The following is a 23,972-nucleotide window of genomic DNA, read 5'->3' as shown; positions in this document are numbered from 1 at the left end:
CAGGATGCAATGAATGAGCAATGTAGTCTATTAAATTACCACACTATATAGTATGATCTTATATTTTATACCAAAAAACAGTGTATCTGCTTTGAATGAATGCACATAAAAAAAGCTCACAAATATTGGCTCTTCCATGGGGTAAGGACATAATATAGAAGACTTTTCCTCTTGGCAACACAACTAATTTTATACTATTCTTCATTTTTCATATTATGTAAGAATAATGTTTTTAAACAAGCGTAGATTACCTAAGTAATTTTTAAAAGCAATAGAAAAATTCAAGAATATAGTATTAGATAACAAAAAGTGAGCTTATTAATCATCATGAAGGAAGATGCATAAAATTTTCCCTAGTTCATTTGATGGGAATTCTTTTTTCTTAATTCAAGTATAGTAGATTTACAATGTTGTGCCATTTTTGCTGTACAGCAAAGTGACTCAGTCATCCATATACATACAAGATCTTTTTATATTATCTTCTATCATGGTATGTCCCAAGAGACTGGATATAGTTCCCTATGCTGTACAGCAGGACCTCATTGCTTATCAATTTTAAATGTAGTAGTTTGCTTATCCATTTTAAATGTAGTAGTTTGCATCCAAACTCTCAGCCCATCTGACTCCCCCAAAACTTCCCTTTGGCAACCACAAGTCTGTTTTCTACATCTGTGAATGTTTCTGTTTTGTAGATAGGTTCGTTTGTGCCATATTTTATTTTACCTTTTATTTATTTATTTATTTTTATAGCCACACCAGCAGCATACAGAAGTTCCTGGGTTAGGGTTCAAATCAAAGCTGCAGCTGCTGGCCTACCTTCGTTATAGCCACAGCAACTCTGGATCCAAGCTGCATCTGCAACCTATGCCATAGATTATGAGGGATACTTAACCACACCAAGAGAGGCTAGGGATCAAAACCACATCCTAATGGACACTATGTTGGGTTCCTAACCCACTGAGCCACAATGGAAACTACAGTGACATATTTTAGATTCCACATATAAGTGATATCGTATGGCATTTGTCTTTATCTTTCTGATTTACTTCACTTAGTATGATAATATCTAGTTGTATCCATATTGCTGCATTATTTCATTCTTTTTATGGCTGAGTAGTATTCCACTGTATATATGTACCATATCTTCCATAATCCATTCCTGATGAGAATTCTTAACCCTCAGGTTTGCTATGGGTAAAATTTCCACATAGAAACAGTATTTCAAAATGAATGACAAGTAATGTTTAGAATTGATATATTTGTATCAGTTATGATAAGACATAAAGTAGATAACAGGGATTATAGCACCTCGTTTAACACATAGAATATCTCTAAGTGAAAGAAACAAGACTGAAAGACTGACAAATGTAAAGAGGGTGGGACACATACAAAGAAGTATATTCCCTTAGAATATTCAGGGAGTGTGAGTCATTCTCTTAGACATCCATGGCCTCTGCACAAAAAAAAATATTTGCCCCTTTTTCTTCCTAAAGTGTACTAACTCTAAGCTTTGGTGCAGGGTTCTTAGCCTGGGACCTACAGCCACCCCACCCCCCAAAGCAATACTGAATAGAGAAAACTCAGGAAATTTATGAACCTGGATGAGCAAAAAGACACTTCTCTATTTTCATGAAAATCACACTGAAATTTAACATTTCTCCAAAGAAGATATACAGATGGCCAATAAGCATAAGAAAAAATGCTCTACACTCCTGATTATTAAAGAAATGCACATCAAAACTACCACAAGATACCACCTCACACCAGTTAGAATGGCCATCATTAAGAAGTCCACAAATAACAAATGCTGGAGAGGGTGTGGAGAAAAGGGAACCCTCCTACACTGTTGGTGGGAATGTAAATTGGTACCACCACTATGGAAAACAGTATGGAGGTTCCTTAGAAAATTAAATATAGAACTACCATATTACCCAGCAATCCTACTCTTGGACATAGATCTGGGCAAAACTTTCCTTGAAAAAGACACATGTACCCGCATGTTCATTGCAGTACTATTCACAATAGCCAAGACATGGAAACAACCTAAATGTCCATTGACAGATGAATGGATTAAGAAGATGTGGTATATATACACAATGGAATACTGCTCAGCCGTAAAAAAGAACAAAATAAGGCCATTTGCAGCAACATGGATAGAACTGGAGACTCTCATACTAGTGAAATAAGTCAGAAAGTGAAAGAAAATACCATATGATATCACTTATATCTGGAATCTAATATAGGGCACAAATGAGCCTTTCCACAGAAAAGAAAATCATGGACATGGAGAACAGACTTGGGTTGCCAAGGGGGAGGGGGAGGGAGTAAGATGGATTGGGAATTTGGGGTTAATAGATGGAAACTATTGCCTTTGGAATGGATAAGCAATGAGATCTTGCTGTATAACACTGGGTACTATGTCTAATCACTTATGATGGAGCATGATAATTTGAGAACAAAGAATGTATAATGTATGTGTAACTGGGTCACCTTGCTGTACAGTAGAAAACCGACAGAATACTGTAAAACAGCTATAAATGGAAATAATAAAAATCATTATTTAAAAAACACATTTCTTTAGTGACAAATGTTGACAAGAACAATGGGTACATCAGTGGCATTTTTACCTTTCCCACCAAAGAAATCAAAGATATTTTTACATCACAGGACAGTTGCCAAATTATCTCTAAATATTATTTATGCATATTACACTTCAAAATTATAGTAAATGTTATGTCTGTTACTAGAGCTTATTATTTAATGTTTTAATAAAGCAGCACAAATATGTTTTAAGAAATATTTTGACAATTGTACTTTGTTATTCTTGATTCCCTTAAATTATCACATATTTTATTATATAAATCTAAATATATTCTTCTATGGAGGAGCTCATATATTGTCAGTTACCAATTCACTGGATTTCCAAAGAAGTCCATGGCACAAAGAAAGCTAAGAACCCCTCTTTTTGCCCCGTGCTCCTAAGGGGCCAACCCTCTCTAGTCACCTCTCTTCTTATTCTCAGATTGCCCTAAGGGTACCCCTCTTCAACCCTGCCACCATTTGGTCATCATCAGTCACATTTTTAGCATTTAGAAAAAGAAGTTCTCTTAGTGATGGAGGGACTAGTTTCCCCAACAGAATCATGTCTGTCTTTTTCTTTAAATCACTGGATTCATAATGTTTGGTACTGCATTTTACACTTAATAGGTACTCAAACTTTATTCAATGAATTAGTGATTTATTGTCTGAACCCACTTCTCATCACCAGTGGAATAAAACAGGAGCACATGTCAGGGGTCTAATCTCAGTCACTCTATTTGAGATTAGACCTCTACAAGGCATATGTAATTTTACTAATCTGGTAAGACTCTTGATAAAAAGGCGAATGCATTTTCAAAACTGACTTAGAATGACAAAATCCACATGACTGCACATGCAGATTATACTTCAGACACACATACTGATTAGTAACTGCTTTACAAGAATTATCAGTTTTTTGTTTTGACAATTATTGTAGAAGATTAAGGTTTTAAGTCATCTTAGACCTGGAAATCATATTGTTAGCTTCATATTTCCCTGGGAATTTGCACCTAAATTTTGCAATAACACTGCTGCTTATGAAGTACACTGTCCTCAAATCCAGAGTCATTTAAGGAAAAAAAAATGAAATCAAATGAAAAAAAAAAAACCCTGCATGGTTGTCTACTCCTAACTAATCAAATGACAATATTTCTGTGTGTGCTGTGGACTCCTGGATCCCATTAGAGGTCTAAAATCCTATGAACCTATAAGTCAGCTACAGGTGATCAAGTAGGACAGCAGCAATGCCACAGACGTCAGTCCTATCTGACTTCATGTTGTCACAGATCTCACCTCCAGCTCTTGGACAGAGTTACTCCCAAGTCCCATTTGACACCAGATTGCCAGATAGGGTCATTAAAGCCCTAGATTATAACCAGTCAACTATTCCTAGAGCAATACTCATTACTAAACAACTCAAACTGAATTAAGGCTGAAAGGTATCACCCTACACAAATGCACATATATTTTTGAGTGTGAGAAAAATTTTAAAGATGGAATCATAATTGGTATAGGCAGAAGATGCGATTAAGAGATATCATGAAGCAGAGAAATTTTAAAAAATTACATATGTGCTTCTAAAAAACAGAGGCCTGTACAGATTGAACTAGGGTGCTAAAATTAAAGATTCTTTGCTTTAGTTAAAGCTAAGACTGGGGAACAAAGAAGAATGATAACACTCTGAAAATTTTTTTTTAAATGAAGCCAGAAACCAAAGATTGCCACTGTGTTGATCAGGTGGTAATGTGACCTAGTCAAGCACCTACACAGCACCCTGCCTGCACATGTTAAAGCAGCAATGCTAGGGCAACAATACCTTCTTTTCTCTCCAAGGGTCACTGTCCCTAACCTGGTGTTTCTCTAACTTTACTGTGCATAAAAAACTATTTACGAGTTCAAGTGTGTATTCTGATTGCCATCACCAGAGATTCTGACTCATCAAATATGTGCCAAATGTCAGGATTCCTCATTAAAAAGTATCTTTGGTTATCATGACATGGGAAGACTAGCCTGGTGACCAAATTTTCAGAAATGCCACTCAAGCATTTCAAAGGTGGGTCTTTTTCTGTTACTAGGCTGCCTTCCTCTATATCAATGTCACATGCTTCTCTTTTGGCCCCCCCTGGCCATCTGGGTCTCAAGTAACTTAATTCTGGACAACAGCTAAAACTGCTGCTTCCAGATGGTCCCATAGACAGGTAGCTGCTTGCTTATACAGAAACAACAGCAGAGTTGACTGTGGGCCAAACCACATTTCTTTGTATTGCTCTACCACTTTATTCTCAACATCATCCCTCTTAAGGCTGATCTATTAGATTTTCCAAAGAGTCAGTAGTAAACAATGGTAAGTAAAACTGAAAGAAAGAAAGAAAGAAAGAAAGAAAGAAAGAAAGAAAGAAAGAAAGAAAGAAAGAAAGAAAGAAAGGAAGGAAGGAAGGAAGGAAGGAAGGAAGGAAGGAAGGAAGGAAGGAAGGAAGGAAGGAAAAGAATTTCAGTTGACTGTCCCTAAAATTCAAGAGAAAAGCACACAAAACTGATAACGTCCTTCACAGAAATTACATTTTAGACATATCCAGACTCCAACTTTGCTCTTCTTTTATTCACAACTACCCTTTCGTAACTTCTTGTTAGGGAAAATATACCCTCTTTCTCAATAATATTCATAGGACACTGCAGCCCTCAAGAGTCCAAAGCTTCCCAAGTTTGGTTCATAACTGTGTCTATGGCATTTGTATATTGGTTGAATTGTTTCCCCAATAAATTACAATCTCTTTGAGAGCATGGATTCTACTAATTTCTTTTTTAAAACACTTATGCCATAAGCTTTCACATACAAAAATACTAACTGATGGTGTGATTTAGTAAACAGAAAAGCAAGAATAGGTATTTATTAAAATTGCTATTTCTGTTATTTTTGTTCTTATTATCATTACGTTTTGGGTTTATTTGGGTTTTGGGGGCTGCTCCTGTGACATGGGGAAGTTCCAGGACCAGGGATCGAACCTGCACCTCACTAGTGACCAAAGTCTCGGCAGTCATAATACTGGATCCTTAACCCATTGTGCCACAAGGAAACTCCAAGTTTTGATTTTGAAGAAGGAATGCTGCATCAGTGACGGCCCTTAGAAAATTGAGAGAGTCCTCAGGTATTTCCATTAAAGTCATTTCAATAGGACAAATAATGATCCCAAATCAGCTTATGAAAACTGCCAACCACTTTCAAAGATCTTGGCTAAAAAGAAGTAATTTAGTGGGGAAGTATTACTTTGGGATGTCTCATATTCACTTGGTATTTACAGGGAAGTCTCAGATACTCAAAAGTGTAGGAAGAAACAGTACACCCCTTAGAGAATTGTGACTCCTGTTATGCCAGAGAAACCCCTGGTCTTAGCACATTTTAATTCAACCCAGCAGGGTTTGCAGGCCTTGTCACAGTAACACTGATGAGCTGTTATACAGATATTTTACTTTAACTTCAGTTTGTATTCATTGTGAGTCTACTTAGTGAGTGGAATGCCAAAAGGAGAGGAAATAATTGATAATGAGGTGCACATTTCAGAAAAAATTATATTATAGAAAATGGGAATAAAAAATGTTTCACAATCTAGGATGCTTGAATCTGAAATAAGGCTTCATCTCATGCTAGTAGGGTGACTCTAGGCAAAAATATATTAGCAATAATGGAAGTTATTGAGTTTTTTTAACATAAGCCTTGTGCTAAGTGCTTTACATATATTACCTTAGTTGAGTGATTTGTATTGCTAAAATCCCTTTTGGGTAGACCATTTCTATAAGAAATTAAATAAGACTATAAATGAGAAAGTGTCAAGTATAGAGTCTGAAACAGAGTAGGTGCTCAGTAAATTCTAGGCCACTTTCTTTATAAAAACTTTTTGTAACATATTTCAGTAGGCTTTGTGCTATTAAATTATGTAGACTTCTGAAAATTTATTTGTAAAATCATTTCCATATAAGGAAAAACAAACACTGCACTTTAGTAAAGTTATTAATGACAATAGATGGCTGTGTAAATCTTAGAAAATAAGAAATATTTCACCTGGAAGATTCAAATAGGACCAATGTCAGAAGTATATTAAGGAGAGACCAACCCACATGGTATGATTAAAAAGGAACAGAAACCTCTTCTATTTTGCTGTTATTCCCTCTGCTACCCTATCTAAACTAATCCTAACCCTATTCTTTTTTGTTAATTTTAATTTTTTTTAATTGATGTTTCCCCAATACAATTTTTTTCTACTGTACAGCATGGTGTCCCAGTTACACAAATATGTATACATTCTTTTTCCTCCCATCATCATGCTCCATCATAAGTGACTAGACATAGTTCTCAGTGCTACACAGCAGGATCTCATTGCTAATCCATTCCTTACTTTTAAATTGCTGGAGTATAGCGCGGCATTTACCATGATGAGTCAGTCATTCCTTCTCTCCTTTTCTTAGATGTTCCTCTCTCCTTCCCTCTCTTCCTTTCTTCCTTTCCTTTGAGTAATATTTTTAAATATTCCACCACTAAAAGGCAAATGAATTTAGAAGATCTTATCCTTGGCTCTGGATATGTATTAGAGTCAATTTGAGGTCATTTTTAAAAGTATAGGAAAATCAAAAATAACTTCTTCCTAGTGTGTTTGTCCCAAGATAAAGATAAGTATTTAGGTAGATAGAAGCAAATGTATAATCTTTAAACATACATATACTCCATTTTATTTTATACCTGCAGTCCTATTCTTTACTAGTTTCATTCACATGTAATGTTCTTCTTAAGAAATTTCTATATTTTTGACTCCTGTATAATGAAATCAATAAGAGTTATACCTAGCTTTTCCATTTACGAGAAATATAACGCACATAGCAATTAAGGAGTTGATTAAAACACTACTCAAATGTGGAGAAAACATTACAAATTTATGTTAGTATGGATAATAAGTTGAAGGAAATAAAGAATTTTCCTCAGGTGACAAATTTAGAACAATTTTTTCGGAATTTAAAAAGGGCCCAGTATAGACCCGAGGTTGTTCTACATAATATTCAGAAACAATGAAAAAAAATTTTTTGCAAATCAGCTGAAAGCCAACACGATGTGATTTATTCTGCCAAAAGAATAAAATACAGAAAGGAATAACTGACCTCAGCAACTCATGTGCTTCCATGTTTTGCAGACCATGTTAGTTTGGAGCAACCTGTTTGTTGTTCCTTCCCCTTTTAGAACAGCACTGCTCTTATTGATTTTTTCAGAGGTCTACCTCCCCTCAAGTGACTCAGTAGGCTCAGCTGGGCTTGATATTTCTCTGTATTTCAATAATCTACTTAGAACTGGGCATCTGACTCTGGTATGTCCAATGAGATATGAGAGAAGACCTGTTGGAAGACCCCTAGTTTGACTTTCTGTGCCCTTAAAAAGAGACACACAGGAAGAAAGGCCCCTGTCTGCTAGGGGGGTGTCATGTCTTCTGTGACCCTGGAGTTGTGGCATTATTCTCCAACCATTGGTTGAGCTAAGGTGTTGTACTAAAGATTTCAAGATGGAAGGAAAAAAGAACCTGGGTTTTTATTGCTGTCACTGAGCTGCTGAATTAAGTAACCCCAGAAATGCTCAATCTAAGAACATTTTGTTATGTGTAAACTTTTGTATTCCTTAATAAAATAATTGACTTATTTACTCCCCTCAGCACCCTGAAACACATGTTCATTACAGAAATTTGAAAATAGGACTACAGTATGATCCAGCAATTCCACTCCTAGATATTTATTCAAAAAAAAAGAAAACATTAATTCAAAAAGATATATGCACCCCAGTGTTCATAGCAGCATTATTTATAATTGCCAAGATATGGAAGCAACCTGCCTATTAATGGATGAATGGATAAAAAAGATGTGGTATATGCAATGGAACACTACTCAGCTAGAAAAAATAATGAAATTTTACTATATGCAACAACATGGATGGATTTGGAAGGTATTATATTTAGTGAAGTAATTCAGACAAAGAGACAAATAGTTATGATATCACTAATATGTGGAATCTAAAAAATACAATAAACTACTGAATATAACAAAAAGGAAACAGATGAACAGAACAAACAAGTGGTTGGTTATCAGTGGGAAAGGGAAGGGAGGAGGGGTAAAATAGGGGTAGGAGATTAAGAGTTACAGACTACTATGTATAAAATAAATAACATACAAGGATATATGGTACAATACAGTGAATATAGCCATTATTTAAAAATAACTATAAATGGACTATAACCTTTAAAATCATGAATAAGTATATTGTATACCTGAAACTTACATAATATTGTACATCCACCATATTTAAGAAAGTTCATTGCTTTCCTTAGATAAAGTTGAGAATTCTTGATATTTGTGTATGTAGTAACTACTGCTGCTTACTAGATAGTAATAATAGATATAAGTTCACTTTGCTTCCAAAATCTGTGAATAGATAAATTAGAATTATAAATAAAAAATTAAGCCCTTTTCTACACCTAAGTATATTGGATTTTAAGTCTTCAAGGTGTTTTATTGGGTGAAACCAAAGGCTGTTTTTGTAATATTACGGATATAGTGGAAAGAGATGGGTATACATCTAGATAAAAATAGATAAATGTATAAATGATCTCATAGACAGATAGACAAATGAAATGAGAAGATGAGAAGACAAATGAATCAGCAGGCATAATATTGGGCATATTACTAGATAAAGGGAAGGTCAGTAGTAAAAACAGATGGACTGACAATTCAGAGCAGTGAGCAAACATCCTGATGAGTGAAGACTAATATACTAAAGGCAGAGAAATAATATCTGGTGTAGAAGGCAGGCTGGAAGATATGAAGACAAGAAGGGCCATACTCTTTAAAGGTATATGTATGTATGTCTATTTTTGGTGTGGTGATACATATTTTCACTTCCTTTATACATATGACCCAGTCAAAATAGCCAGTGCAACTTCACCCAAAGAAGTGACAGCAGGAGTGTGAACTGAAGACGGACCACCTCCAAAGTCATGTGTTAAGCCTTCATTCCGTCAGGCATAACAACACTGCAAGGCAACCCAGGTGGAAGGGTCACAGCAAAACAGCAGCAACAACAAAAACAAAACGGCAACAGATACTCAAAATTTATAATCTAGGTTTTGAAAATTATATTTAAATAAAATTAACAATCATATATATAGCTCTGATAAACTAATAAGTGAGGAAACCAAGCAATATCAAGAAAAACTTTATTTTGCCTTTGGAGGTAATTTCATTAACACATTGTACATTTTTAAAAACTACAGTTTCATTATGCTTTAGAACAATGAGAGAAGTAACAAATTTAGATATATGCTGTATAATAAGACTTTCTATCCTAATATTAAATTACTCTAATATCCTTGGCTAATATGGTCCATACAGTTATGGCAAATATATATTAGATTAATCTGTGTTTTGAATAAGCATAAGCTAATTATAGTAAGTAACACGTTTAGTGATATTATGGAAAAAAAAAAAAAAACGCATGGAAGCTAAGCTAAAATGTAATTGGGAGAAATGGTTCCTTTGGCGCCTGTGGTTTACATCAACAAGGTGAATGATACTGCTGAGATTGCATATCACCAGTTACCCATCGGCTGTGGATTAAAATGCGGATTAACACTGGCTTTAGTTATGGGCCAGTCACCACAGAAAACCACTTGCTATGAAATGTACAAGGCCAGAGTTTCATTACTGAGCCACAAAATCTAATCTATAGACACTCTGCCCTTTGCTGTGTGAAAAACCTATTAAAGCACAGAGCTTATTACTGATATTACTGTTCCACTAAGAGGTATTCCAAGAACATACATTGAGAAGTTATGAGAAGTTATATGAGTGGATCTGACTGAAAAACCAAAACAGATGTGGCCAGTGAGGTACCTCCAATAATTTTTTACCTGCGATTCTCAGTGTTTTTCCTAAAACAGCATATGGAATATATTATTCACGAATGTGACTTATTGCATGGATATATCCGGATTTTTGTATTTCTTATAATATTTAAAAAGGACTGAGGTATAGGTGGAATAAGGAGAAAAGTAACCAGAAACTGACATTGTAGTTTGGTTACTTATTTCTTTTGTTTTGAGTTAATTGCTTCATTAACTATCTGCCAGTAATGATCACCTGGTCTAGAGAGAGGTGGGGACAAGATAGGCTGCTTTGGTACAATTTCTGGCTAGCTAGCTTTGAGGTTCTATCACTTTCTTTCCCATTAAAAGAAAAAAAGAAAGAAGGAAAAGCACATCAGTATGGAAGTAGTGGGAGTGACATGATTATAGGAATAACTTTGGAGCGACTTTCATGTGTAAAACTGCAGACTTTGCAAACTTTGTTCTTTAACTGAGATTCCACACTCTCCCTGGTTTTCCTTTGCCTGCCTGTTTGCTCCTACTTGGTTTACTCTGTGGATTTTTCTCATCTCCCCCCATCGCTTATTATTGGTGTATCTCAGGGCACAGTCCTTGGGCAGCATCTCTATCTATCCACACTTAATCCCTCATTCTTATTTCAATCTCAGCTATTCCCATGGCTTTAAATACTGTCTATCTGCCAATGACTCAAATTTCAATCTCCAGCCCACCCTTCTTTCCTGAACTGCAGATTTGAATATTCAATTGCCCAACCACTATCTCCCTCTGGATGTCTAAAAGCCATCTCAAACTTAACATGCTTAAAACTGCTGATTTTCCATGTACCTCCTTAAACATGGCACATACCAAACAAGTTTCTCTGGTCTCCCAGTTGTTCAGGCCCAAACTGGGTGATCATTCTTATTCCTTTCTCAAAACCATTCTCTTTTACACCCTAAATTTGACTATAAATCCTGTCATCTATACCATCTAAAGACATTCAAATCTAACCACATACCATCCCACTCAGTGCTACTACCCTTATACAAACTATTATCATTTCATTCTAGGGTTACTGCAAAGGCTTCCTAATCACTGCCCCTACTTTCACTCTTGCTCCCTTCCAGTCTATTGTGAACACAGCAGGCAAAATGGTCTTTTTTAAAATGAAAGTCAGACCATGATCCTCCTTTGTTCAAAGATCCCCAAATGCTCCCATAGTGTTCAGAGGAAAACTCAAGGTCTCCCAGTGGCTCACAAGGTCCTATATATTCTGGTTCACTGTTACCACTCTGCCCACATGGGCTATTGGCTCCAGTTCAATAGTCATGTTCCTTTTCCTCTAATACCCCAGGTCTCTCTTTATTCAGAGGATTTGCATTCTCAGTGTCTGGAATGTGCTTATCCTGGATATTTACATGATCAAGTCCCCATCACTTCATTCGGGGCTTACTCAAATGTCCCCTTTTCAGCTGGAGCCTTCCTTGACACCCTATTAAAAATACAACACTTCATCCACCTCAGCCTGCCTTCTCCCCACTTCATATTATCCTTAATATTCATTACTATCTAACAAGTTGTACATCTTATTTATCTTGTTCATAGTGTTTTACCTCTTTACAATAGAAAATGAGCTCCAAGGGGAAGTCATATCTCTCTGTTTTGATCACTTATCTTCAGTATTTAAAAAGGACCTGGCATGTTATAGAGGCTCGAGGTTTATCAAAGAAAAAGGAACTAACTGATGATTTTTGGTCAATCTCACATCTGTTGATGGAAACCATTGTTATAGAAGGATGGCCTAGAGAGGAGTAAAGTAGATCAAGATTATAAGGACAGGACTCAGTGCAAAATGTTACAATATATTTCAAGTATCACCATCCCCACCCATTGCCAAGCTATACTAGTTCAAGAGACAATAATTAAAGATTGAATTTTTGTTTGTTTTTGTATTTCTCTATATAGTTGGAGCAAGACATAAAGTTACATAAAGTTTAAAAATTCCCTTATGCCCCTTGTCATAAATCCTCTGTCCTCACCCCTAGTTCCAGGTAAGTACTGATCTGATTTTCACTCCTATGACTTTTGCCATTTCTGGATTGTTGTGTAAATATAATCAGGCAATATGCACACTTTTTGTGTGTGATTCTCTCAGTTAGCATGGTGCCTTTTAAGATTCATACTGCTGTATACGAAGTCAATTTAGTTACCTTGGTACTGTAGCAAAACATCAATAGACCACACAGTGTGTAATCTATTTATGGGCTGTTAAAGTAATATATGAGTCTCTGTATGCCGTTACCACATCTTCTTGAATATTATCACTTTGTATTAAGTCTTATAATCAGGTGGTGTGAGTACGACAATGTTATATTACTCTATGTACTGTTTTGGCTACTGTAAATTCTTTGTAATTTCATATAAATTTTAGACTCAGCTTGTCAATTTCCACAAAACACACACACACCCTGCTGAAAATTTGACTTGGATTATATCAAATTTACAGACCAATTTGAGGAAAACTGCCATCTTAACAATATAGTGTCTCCCCATCCATAATAGCCTGATTATTCATTTAACCCTTCGGTAATTCCTTAACAGCAATATTTTGTAGTTTTTAGCCCTGCATGCATATTATAGCATCTGTTTCCAAGTACTTCATGTTCATTGATGATATTATAAATAGCATTTTAAAATTTCTTTTCCAAATGCTTACTGCCAGTATATAGATATAAAATCAATTTTTGTATCTTGCAGACTTGTTAAACTTATTAGTTCTAGTAGCTGTTTAAAAATCAGATAATCTGCAGATAAATCTAACTTCTTTGAAATATGTATACCTTTTTAATTTTTATTTTTTAAAGAGAATTGGTGAAAGAGGTCATACATCCTTTTTCTGTTCCAAACCTTGGAGGAGTAGAAGTGTGGGGAATTCAGTCCTTAACTACTCTTTTTTTTTTTTTTTAATTTATTTATTTATTTTTATTTTCCCACTGTTAACAAATCTGACTAGGAACCATCAGTCCTTTACTATTAAGAATGATGTCACTATAGATTTTTAATAGTTGGCCTTTATCACATTGAGAAAAGTTCATTCTATTCTTAATTTTCTGTGAGGGTTTATAATAAATGGATGTTGAATTTTTTTCAAATGCCTTTTTGGCCACTATTCAGGTAATCATGCAGTTTTTCTTAATTAGTCCAATAATATAAATTATTATGATTGATTTTTAAATGTTAATCCAGTATTGCATTTCTGGGATGAATTTCACTTGTTTGTAATTTTTAATCCTTTTTATAGATTACTGGATTTGATTTGCTAATATTTGATTAATGATTTTTACATCAATGTTAATGAAAAATAATGTTTTGCAGTTTTCTTTCCTTACAATATTCTGTCTGATTTTGTTGTTAGTGTGATGCTGAAATTATAAAATGAATCAGGGGTTATTCCCTCCTCTTCAATTTTCTGGGAGAATTTGTACAGAATTGGTATTGTCTTTTGTTTAAATGCTTGATAGTACTCACTTCTGAACACACTCAAGCACAGATTTGTGTGTGGGAGTGGGATGGGGACAAAATGTTAAAACTACAAATTCAATATCTTAAATGCCTATAGGTCTATAAGGTTATTTCTTTTTAGGTAGACTTTGGTAATTTTTATCATTCAAAGAATTATCCCAGTTTAAGTAAATTTTTTGTCATAATTATTAAAAAATACTCCTTTATTATTAATTAATGTCTGTAGATTTATTATTATATACCTTTTTATTATGATATTGCTAACTTTTTTCGTTCTTTATTTTTTTTTTCTGATCTTCTGGCTATTGATCTCTTCAAAGAACAGAGTTTCAGTTTCATTGATTTTTTTTTTGTACTGTTTTTCTAATTACTATTTCACTGATTTCTGCTCTTTATTAGTTCTTTCTGCTTTCTTAGTGTTTACTTTGCTCTTCTTTTTCTAGTTTCATAAGGTGGAAAGTTAGATAATTGGTTTTACACCTTATTTCCTAACATAAAAAAATTAAATGTTATATTACTTAAAATGTATTCTGCAATTTTTTTTTGGCCATGATGTGAGGAAATTCCCAGGCCAGGGATCAAATTTGTACCAGAACACCGACACAAGCCACTGCAGTGACACCACCAGATACTTAAACTACTGTGCCACAAGGGAACTCCTTTTCTACAAATTTTAAATGTAGTGTTTTCATTTTCATCCAATTTAGAATATTTTTAGGAGTTCTCCGGTAGTTCAGCAGGTGAAGGATCTGGTGTTGTCCCTGCTATGGACAAATCCTTGTGGGTTCATACCGTGAGCACAGCCAAAAAAAATTAATAAAATATTTTTAAATTTCCCTTGTGATTGCTTCTTTGACTCATTCATTAGTTAGTACTGTGTTAATTTTAAAATATTTTAGGATTTTATGTATTTCCTTTATTATAGTGAAGCTCTGATATTAAGTACATTTTCATATAGAATTGTTTTGTCTTCTAGATGAGCTGACCCTTTTATAAGTATGTAATGTCCTTTTTTTTCTAGTAATATTCCTATTCTTAAGTCTTCTTTATCTGATACTAAAATAAGGTGTACACTCACTCTTGTTCATTTATCTCCTCTTCTCTCTTTATCTCTTCTCTCTTTATTTCCTCTCACATCTTTGTCTTGATTTTTTTTTAATTAGTATTCTATGGCAGGAGATAGAACCTATATCTTCAAGAGCTTGCTTAGAACTAACTGAACCTCTATAAATTACAGACCCTTTAAAGCCTTAATAATATATTTATTGGAATTGTTTCATATGCTACAATAGTTGTGTAAAAATGATGGTTTATCCTCTAGGCTGAGGTTCAGTTATATTTATAACTGGTAGTAATAACAGTGCTTATCATATAACAATAAGTTATAATGTCTATCCCATCATGATAAGCAAATATTTGTTCAATTTATTAACTTTCAAAATACATGCAGTTTTTTTGTTGGTGGTGGAGAAAGTATGAAGATAGACAAAAACATGATGATGCGTATAAAAATATAACTTACAAACTCTTCTGATATTCAATTCCCCATAAACAGGAAAGTTGAAGGACTAAGACAATAACTAAATATAGAAGAAAGAGAAAATATTTTTAGAAGAGCTGATTTTGTTTGAATAAATATGCTTGAGTTACACAGATTTTATAAGTCTCAGAGCACCTAAAAATCTATGCGAGCGACCCTGACAATGATGGGCAAACAACTGACCTAAGGAACATGAACTATAGGTGATATACATTTTCATCCACGGCATCTACTAGCGCTCTTTGTTTGTGTAAGCATTATTGAATCTTTGTTGAAGATGTGAATGATTAAATGTGGAAAAGAATGACATAATGGTAGAGTAAGCTCCTTTCAATTAAAATTATTAAATATCAATTTGCCTGAATCCTGCATCATAAGCTAAAGATTCCTATACACATTAAGATTATCTTACTACATGACAATTCAAATAAATCTGAACAATAAAAGTAAATAATAGGTTAATTTCACTAAGACACTACAATGATAAGGCAGTAAGTCAAGATTTTTAAAAATGTCTTCCTTGTAATAGAAATTGATTAAAATATTGGTGGTTCTGTAAAGAAGTGAGATTAAAAATATTTAACCACTGCTAGGTAATATTTTAGAAGATGCAATTTCTTGAAAGTGCCCCATGCAACAAGAGATCATATGAGAATATTTCTGGGGAAATACCAACCTATAATGACAATTTACAGGGGACCAAAAAGGCACTGAATATCCGTCTGTTTCCCCAAAAGAGTTAGAGGCTGCTCAGAACAGAGGGTTATATCTGGTGATTGAAGCCAGGTCTCAGGAGTCACGGTGGGTTCATGGGCTAGCGTTTTGGCTAGTGGATTCAAAACAACTCACCAAAAGTATCCACTTAGGTGAACTTGGGGCAGGGCCTGGGGACAGCTATATTTGCAGGACTTGGGTGATGGTATTTACCAACCAAAATGAAAGCATTTCAATACTCTGAACAATCAATGTAATTGCATCATCATGAATATCAGTCCTGTTTACCTGTTAGTGTAGTCATATACATTTGGCAAATACTGAATTAAATAGAGTTAAACAGATTTTTTACTGTGGGAATTCTTAGCACTTTAATTGAGTATACATCATAGATACATCATAGATATTTAAAAGGGAAATATAGGATTTCCCATCGTGGCTCAGTGGTTAACGAATCCAACTAGGAACCATGAGGTTACAGTTTTGGTCTCTGGCCTTGCTCAGTGGGTTAAGGATCTGGCGTTGCCATGAGCTGTGGTGTAGGTCACAGACAAGGCTCAGATCTGGCATTGCTGTGGCTCTGGCGTAGGCCGGTGGCTTCAGCTCCGATTGGACCAGAGCCTGGGAACCTCCATATGCCACGTATGTGGCCCTAGGAATAAACAAACAAACAAATAAAAGGGAAATATAGTATCTAGGTTTTTTTTCCTAACTTACTTAGACATGGAGCCTTTTTTCTATGGAGTACTTGACATTGTTCTTTTTTGATACTGTTAGTAAGTTCTGAATTAGGTCTATGAATTAAAAGGGTAATTCATGTTCTAACCACCCTAAAAGGTGAGTGACTTAACACAACAATTTATTTCTACCTTATATGGCAGTCTAAGGTAGGACTGAGTTTATTTGCTGGGTATCTAGAGACGATAAGACAATAAACACGTGGTTACCAAAGTGAGTCATGGTCGAGGGGAAATAACAACTTAGAGGATAAATCATCATTTTTACACAACTATTGTAGCATATAAAACATTTCCAATAAATACATTATTAAAGCTTTAAAGTGAAAGTGTCTGTAATTTATAGAGGTACAGTTAGCCCTAAGCAAGCTCCTAAAGAAGATATAGCTTCTATCTCCTGCCACAGAATACTAATTTAAGAAAAAACAGAGATAAAGATGTGATAGGAAATAAAGAGAGAAAAGAGAGTAAACAAGGGCAAGTGCGGCAGTTTAAGATAAAGCTAACAGGCTTTAACTTAGCGGGAAGTTCAGAGAAGACTTCCCCATAGAAGCAATATCTAAGACATAGACTGAAGGTGGAGTACATGCTCTCTCTGTGTCAGAGAGAGAGGGTTGTGAGTCTTTCAGGAAGAGGGAAAGGTAGAGAGAATAGACTGAAGATGGGCTTCCAGAGGACAAAACAACAGAGGAATTTGGAAAGTCAATAAGAAAAGTTCTTCCCTGGTGAATTATGGAACCAAAACTGATATGGCATGGAAGTCAAAATAGGAGGAGATTGATGGCTAGAGAAAAAGTAGAAAATTTCAGAATAAGAAGGATGGAAAGATGGAGTAGGGATCATTGATAGACAAACTGGAAAGAGAGAAAGTCATAGTCCAGAAACAGGGTGGAAAATCAACTATTTCAGGGTGCTGCAAGGTCCGAAGCACAATGGAGTAGATGGGCAAAATAGAAGGGTAAAAGGAGTCACAGGTACATGACATTCAAGAAATTGAGCCCAAGGAAAATTTCAGTCACCTGGTCTCATGGTAGGACCTGTAGGCGAGAGGTGCATGGTGAGGCAGGTGCCAGAATACTAGTTGATGACCTTGTAAAAGGGTAAAAACTGATGGTGCCAATAGTATACATTTGGAGAGAACATAGTTCGTTTCTTTATTTTGTTTCATTTTTTACAAGAGAGTAGTGATCTTAAAATAGCCCTTGGGAGCAACAAATAGGAACCACCCTCTGACCCCGAGGTATGTAGAATGTGGAAGTTTAAGCAGCCATCACCAAGGGATTGTGTTCTAAATGTGTCCTCTAAAGTCTCTGAGAATAAACAAAGTAAAGTCAAAATGTCCCCGATTTCTAAACTAGTTACCACCAGGAAAAAAAAAAAAGTTGTCTCAATAAAGAATTTTACCTTTAAACAAAATAGTGAAGAAATCTTGAAAAAGCTTCTAGAATACTTTAAATTATAAATTGTAAATTTTTAAATGATGTTGTACATATATATGTATGTAATAGTGTGTAATTATACACACATAGAGTTAAAATAGTTAATGTTATTTGAAGAGAGGAGAATTTTAAGAAAGAGGTCTATTTATATGTCTCATTCCACTTTTTATTGTAACAAACTAAAGTCAGTCATTTTAGAAACAAAAATGTTTCAAAATTTATAAACTTATTTTCCAGAAAAATAAATCAGAAATTGGCTCTGGTCATAAACGTGTGTGGGGGGGTGTTTGTGTGATTAAACGTAAAAATGTACAAGAATATGCAGAGGCTTATAAAACAGTTATGAGGATTTTCATTTTATAATAGAAATGTATAGCCTCTTTATAAGAGAAATGTAAACACTGTAAGTCAAAACATAACTATCTCACTACTTCCATACTTATATTGATCTTTGCATCCTCAATAACATTGTTTTCAAGGTTTTAATGATATGTATGTGCATGCAGCCTTCAAAATTTAAACCTACCAAAAGAAAACTGTTCCATAAACTAAGCAATTATATATTACAGATTTAATTCTCTGTGCATATTAATAATACTGGATTCTTTATCAACCTATTCTTCAGAGGATAAACCGCCTTGGCAAGAAAGATAAATCCTCCTGCTAATAACATCATGTAAAATAAGTTGCTTCATCCTTCTCTATAAACTATGAGATTCTCTGAGTGCTAAAACTGTTTAAAGGTCATTGTCAGTAAGCAACCATTATCTTCTCAAGCTGACATCCAAGGACTTCTCAAGTCACCAAACAATGCAGTCATCCAGATGGGAAGCAGAAACCAGTTAACAAAATAAGGAAGTCTTTAGTCAATGAGCTTATTGGGATTAGGGGAAAGTATTTTATTAGTGAGTAAGAAGGTGACACCTGAGTTCCAGAGGTAGCACTGAGCTGGTCATTATTATCCTGGACAGATGCTCTTCCTAGTGTGAGTCCACATGACTTGCCCAGTGAACCGCACCGTTACATACACCACAGCATACAGGGTATATTTATTTGAATGATCACATGGCGGTTGCCTTACTCTCATCAGTGATAGAGGAAAACGAATGGGAATCAAACAGCCTTTCAGGGCTACAGTGATCCAGTGCTTCATGGGGTCACATTAAATTAGGAGGCTGTCTTAAGCTGGCCACTCTTAGGAGGTACTTCCTAGGATGTTCATGCTGAGAACATATAATGCCTTCCCTCCCACTCCTCCCTCCATGCCTGTGTAAGAATTGACATATTTGGACAAGATGAGATTCTGAAAGGAAAATAGGCTTCCTTTCCTAAATTCTCTAACTGTAAGCTTCAGGGAAATATGAAATGGGTTTTTTAAAACAACCTGGGATGGGAAGGTAATTACAGACCAAGCAGGCTGTATGTACAGTGGCCTCTGCTTGTTGTTGCTTTGATTATCCTGGTCACATCTAATTGATTTATTGTCACTGCTTTTAATTGGTAGCTTCCCTCAGTGCTTCACATCAAATATTGGTGTCTCTTTAAATTTTTTTTCAGTTGTTTTTAACCACTGCTCTCTATTTTCTCCTTATGCCTCAAAGCATCGGGAGGATGGTTCATACAGATAACTAGGGTTTCTGCTGTATTATTTTAAACTCTCTTTGTGAAGGTGTCTTATACTCTCAGTGCTCCTGTTTATTTAATCCTTTTTTGTCTCACCTCATTATGTCCAAATGAACATATTCTGTTTAATCACTGCTTGCTGCCCAGAATGTCTTTCTGACAGATACAAAACCATTTCATTATGTGATAGCAAAAATAAGAGTCAAAAGGAAAACAGTGTGATTGAACATAGGATTGGAAACAATCATCTTCTATTTTATACTTCATTTCTGGCATTCATTTTAAAAGTCATGAAGTTTGAACTCTGGACAACTGGAAAAGGACCATTAATTGGCATGTAACATAGATTGGCCACTTTTCCCCTTTCTCCTGGTAGATTCTGCAGAGAACATTTTTAATACCCCCCCCTCAAAATATAGACTTTTTGAACAGTTATTTTCCACTCCATTCCTGCCCATGGAAAGTCGAAAAGTTGCTGGCAACACACTGAATTTTTAAAAGCCCTGGAAACAAGAAAAATTGAGTAAATCACCAGTGCTCTCTAGTGTTCAGAATAAGCAACACCTTAGAAACTACAGCCTCAGCTGCAGCGCTTTGCTAATGCAGCTGCCGAAGTCTTTTTTGTTAAGAAGAAATGTGGTCTGTTTCCATTATATTTGGTAACCAAAGAGCTTCAGCTTTTCCCATAAATTCTCTGGAAACAGAAATGCTGTACTTTTCAAGTCGGGCGATATTTATTTCATAGTTATCTCTAAAAGCAAAATGAAATGCAATTATATCATTCTTGAAGGGACTGAAAATAGATTTTTTTTTAATAAAAGAAACAATTTCAGCAAGTTTTTCTTATATTTAAGAAAAGGCAATACCAAGAAATTACTTCAGACCCACTATCTATATCTGGAAGTGTGTGTGTGTTGTGTGTGTGTGTGTGTGTGAGTGTGTGTGTGTGTGTGTGTGTGTTTTAAATTGGTCTCTAAATACATGTGAATATGACCTGTTTACTATTGGGATAATTAATTCAATTTTAAAAAATCTACAGAAGATGAAGCAAGTAATCTGTCTTGTCCTACAAGGCAAATAAATAAGGCATTTTCAAGAAAGTCTGCAGGCAAAACCATCTGTTTGAAATCACTCTGATTATAGAAGTTGGTAATTCTTGGTCTCAAGGGAGACAGCTAAATGGATTCTTTTTGACGGTGATACATCTTCCCAGAGGTCCCAAGAAGACTGGAAGCATGAATGTCCCTCCTTCCTACCATGTGGCCACTGGCCCCTCTCTCTTGTACATACCCTCCAAGGCTGGAGGGGCTGAGCAGGGCAGATGAGAGACTGAACCACACCTGGAGCACTGCGGTGAGAGCAGAGGTCCTTGGGGTGCTGTGTACCATGGACAACAATAAGGATGATTAAATGTCAGGAGGAGGATGATTCATATAAACTCATATGAAAACACTGAAAGTTGTTTAGTTTGGCCAGAGAGAGGATGATAATGGTCAGCAAATATGTGACTTGCAGAGAACTTGTTTTAAATGGCATAAATAAAGGATGAAAAGGAAAATGAACTGGTAAGGGTAAAGTGACTTTCTGTAAATATTCCCCAGCCCAATATTTAGGCAATTATGAAAATGTTTCCAAGGAAAAAGGGAAGTTTAAATTCTAGGAGCTAAATTCCAAGTCAGATAAAAGCATGGATGGTCATATTCGAAGGTGTTTTGGAAATTACAGAGTATGCAACATGACTACATAGAATGGATTGACCTCTCCTAATAGCTAAATTAAACAAGTGATCCTCATTTATAATTTCCCTGGAATATCTCCCTACTATTTTTTTTCCTTTTCTATCAGCTCTTTCTCCACACGTTTTACCTATGCCTAGAATTTCTTGATTTTGTCCACTTAATTCATTATGTATACTCACTGTTTTTTTCCAAAGAAATGTTCCTTCCTGCCCTATGCCAATGGTCCCCTAGGACAATGTTTTCAATATCCTCAGAGAATAATATAGATAGCTTACAGGTTATGACCATATCCTGTTGCAATGGATGGAATGTTTGTGTCCCCCTCAAATTAATAAGTCAAAAAATTAACCCCGGTGTGATGAAATACCATCATGCTGGGTGATGTGGGTGGGGCACCAAACTGTGGGATAATTATGTCATGAGGGTGAAGCCCTCGTGAGTGAGATTAGAGGAGTCCAGACAGCTCCCTAACCACTATGTGAGGATGCAGGAAGATGCCCCTTTGTAAACCAGAAAGAGGGTTTACTAAGGTCCCAATCATGGTGGCACCCTGGCCTTGGACTGCCAGCCTCTGGAACTGTGAAAAATAAATGTTCATTGTTTAAACCACCCAATCTATTGCAATGCGTCCTGACAGTCTGAGCTAAGATGGCTCTGAACTGCTTAGGTTGAATAGTTTTGTAAAGTCAGGAGGATAACTCAACCTCCCTATGCATCAGTGTGTAAAATGGGGAAAATTATAAGACTGGGTGTGAAAATCAAATGAGTTAACATATGACCACTCAAAATAAAGTCTGCATGTAAGAATAACAGTTAAGGAGTTCCCGTTGTGGTGCAGTGGTTAACAAATATGACTAGGAACCATGAGTTTGCGGGTTTGGTCCCTGGCCTTGCTCAGTGGGTTAAGGATCCGGCGTTGCTGTGAGCTGTGGTGTAGGTCACAGACGCGGCTCGGATCCCATGTTGCTGTGGCTGTGGCGTAGGCCAGTGGCTACAGCTCCAATTTTACCCCTAGCCTGGGAACCTCCACATGCCACGGGAGTGGCCCTAAAAAATGCAAAAGGACAAAAAAAAAAAAAAAAGGAATAACAGTTAAAATATATTTAAAAAATTAACTATTTTTACTACAATAATAATACATGTTACATTGTGACTGTGTATGTGTGTAATTAAACAAAATTTTCACCATAATTACCTTATGCTGTGCAACGCATTCTATTTTATTCTATATTTCCTAGAAAAATATGATCATAACCCACTAAATAATTTATATGTCTCATTATTGTTTCTTGACCCACAGTTTGAAAAACGGGTCTTGGGATATAAGTCTTAGGCTATAAAGATTTCCAGGATGTAAGAGGAAAGTACGGTGCTCAGACATCATTCCTGGAATTTCTGACAATTTTCACAACTCTGGGATTTCTTTTTAACCTTGCAAGTTCATTCTTTAGTGCTGCCTCTTCTTGTGAACACAGGCTTTTTTTAAAAAAAACTAAAGACAGTAACAACCACTACTACAACAGCCAACAATAAAACTGTCTCCTTACTAGAGTTTCCATGTCCTGAGATAATCAAATGACAGAAGTTTCTAGTACTTGTAAAAGATTATGTTAAAGGACAAATAAACATGCAGCTCTAAGACTTCAGCAGTGCTAAGCAGAGTTAGATGACTAGGGTATTGAGTGGTTAGGGAGTGGCTTCCTTGCCTTCTTCCTTCCAAAAAAGTATGGTCACCAATGGTACATAAGACCCCCCATGACTCTGTGTGTGTGTGTGTGTGTGTGTGTGTGTGTGTATGGTGGATAAAACTAATAAAACATTTTTGTTTTAATTATATGCTTATACTTGTGTTAGTGACATAGGATTATTTATGTGGACCCTCATCAAACATTTTGAAAAATACTGTTTCAGATGATCTGACCACTCTGTGTGTGGATTCCAAGAGGGCCACTTCAGTTAGTAACTAAACTCGATCTTTGCTTTCTCATTGATTTCTCTTGCCCTTTCAAAATTTATATAAAATAAAGATTAAACAATAATATTGTAAAGCAGTGAAGGTGTGCCTGAAACCAAATGGAGAAGTAAAAAATGTAGTAATAATAATAAAGAACAAAAATTAGTCATGGTGAATGCAGCTAGTGGGTGCCCTGCAGAAACATGTGGGCCAGACGTTAGGTTTCCTGGAGTTC

This window comes from Sus scrofa, chromosome 13 (genome assembly GCF_000003025.6).
Source record: "Sus scrofa isolate TJ Tabasco breed Duroc chromosome 13, Sscrofa11.1, whole genome shotgun sequence".
NCBI lineage: Eukaryota > Metazoa > Chordata > Mammalia > Artiodactyla > Suidae > Sus > Sus scrofa.
Note: the sequence above shows the minus strand (reverse complement) of the source record.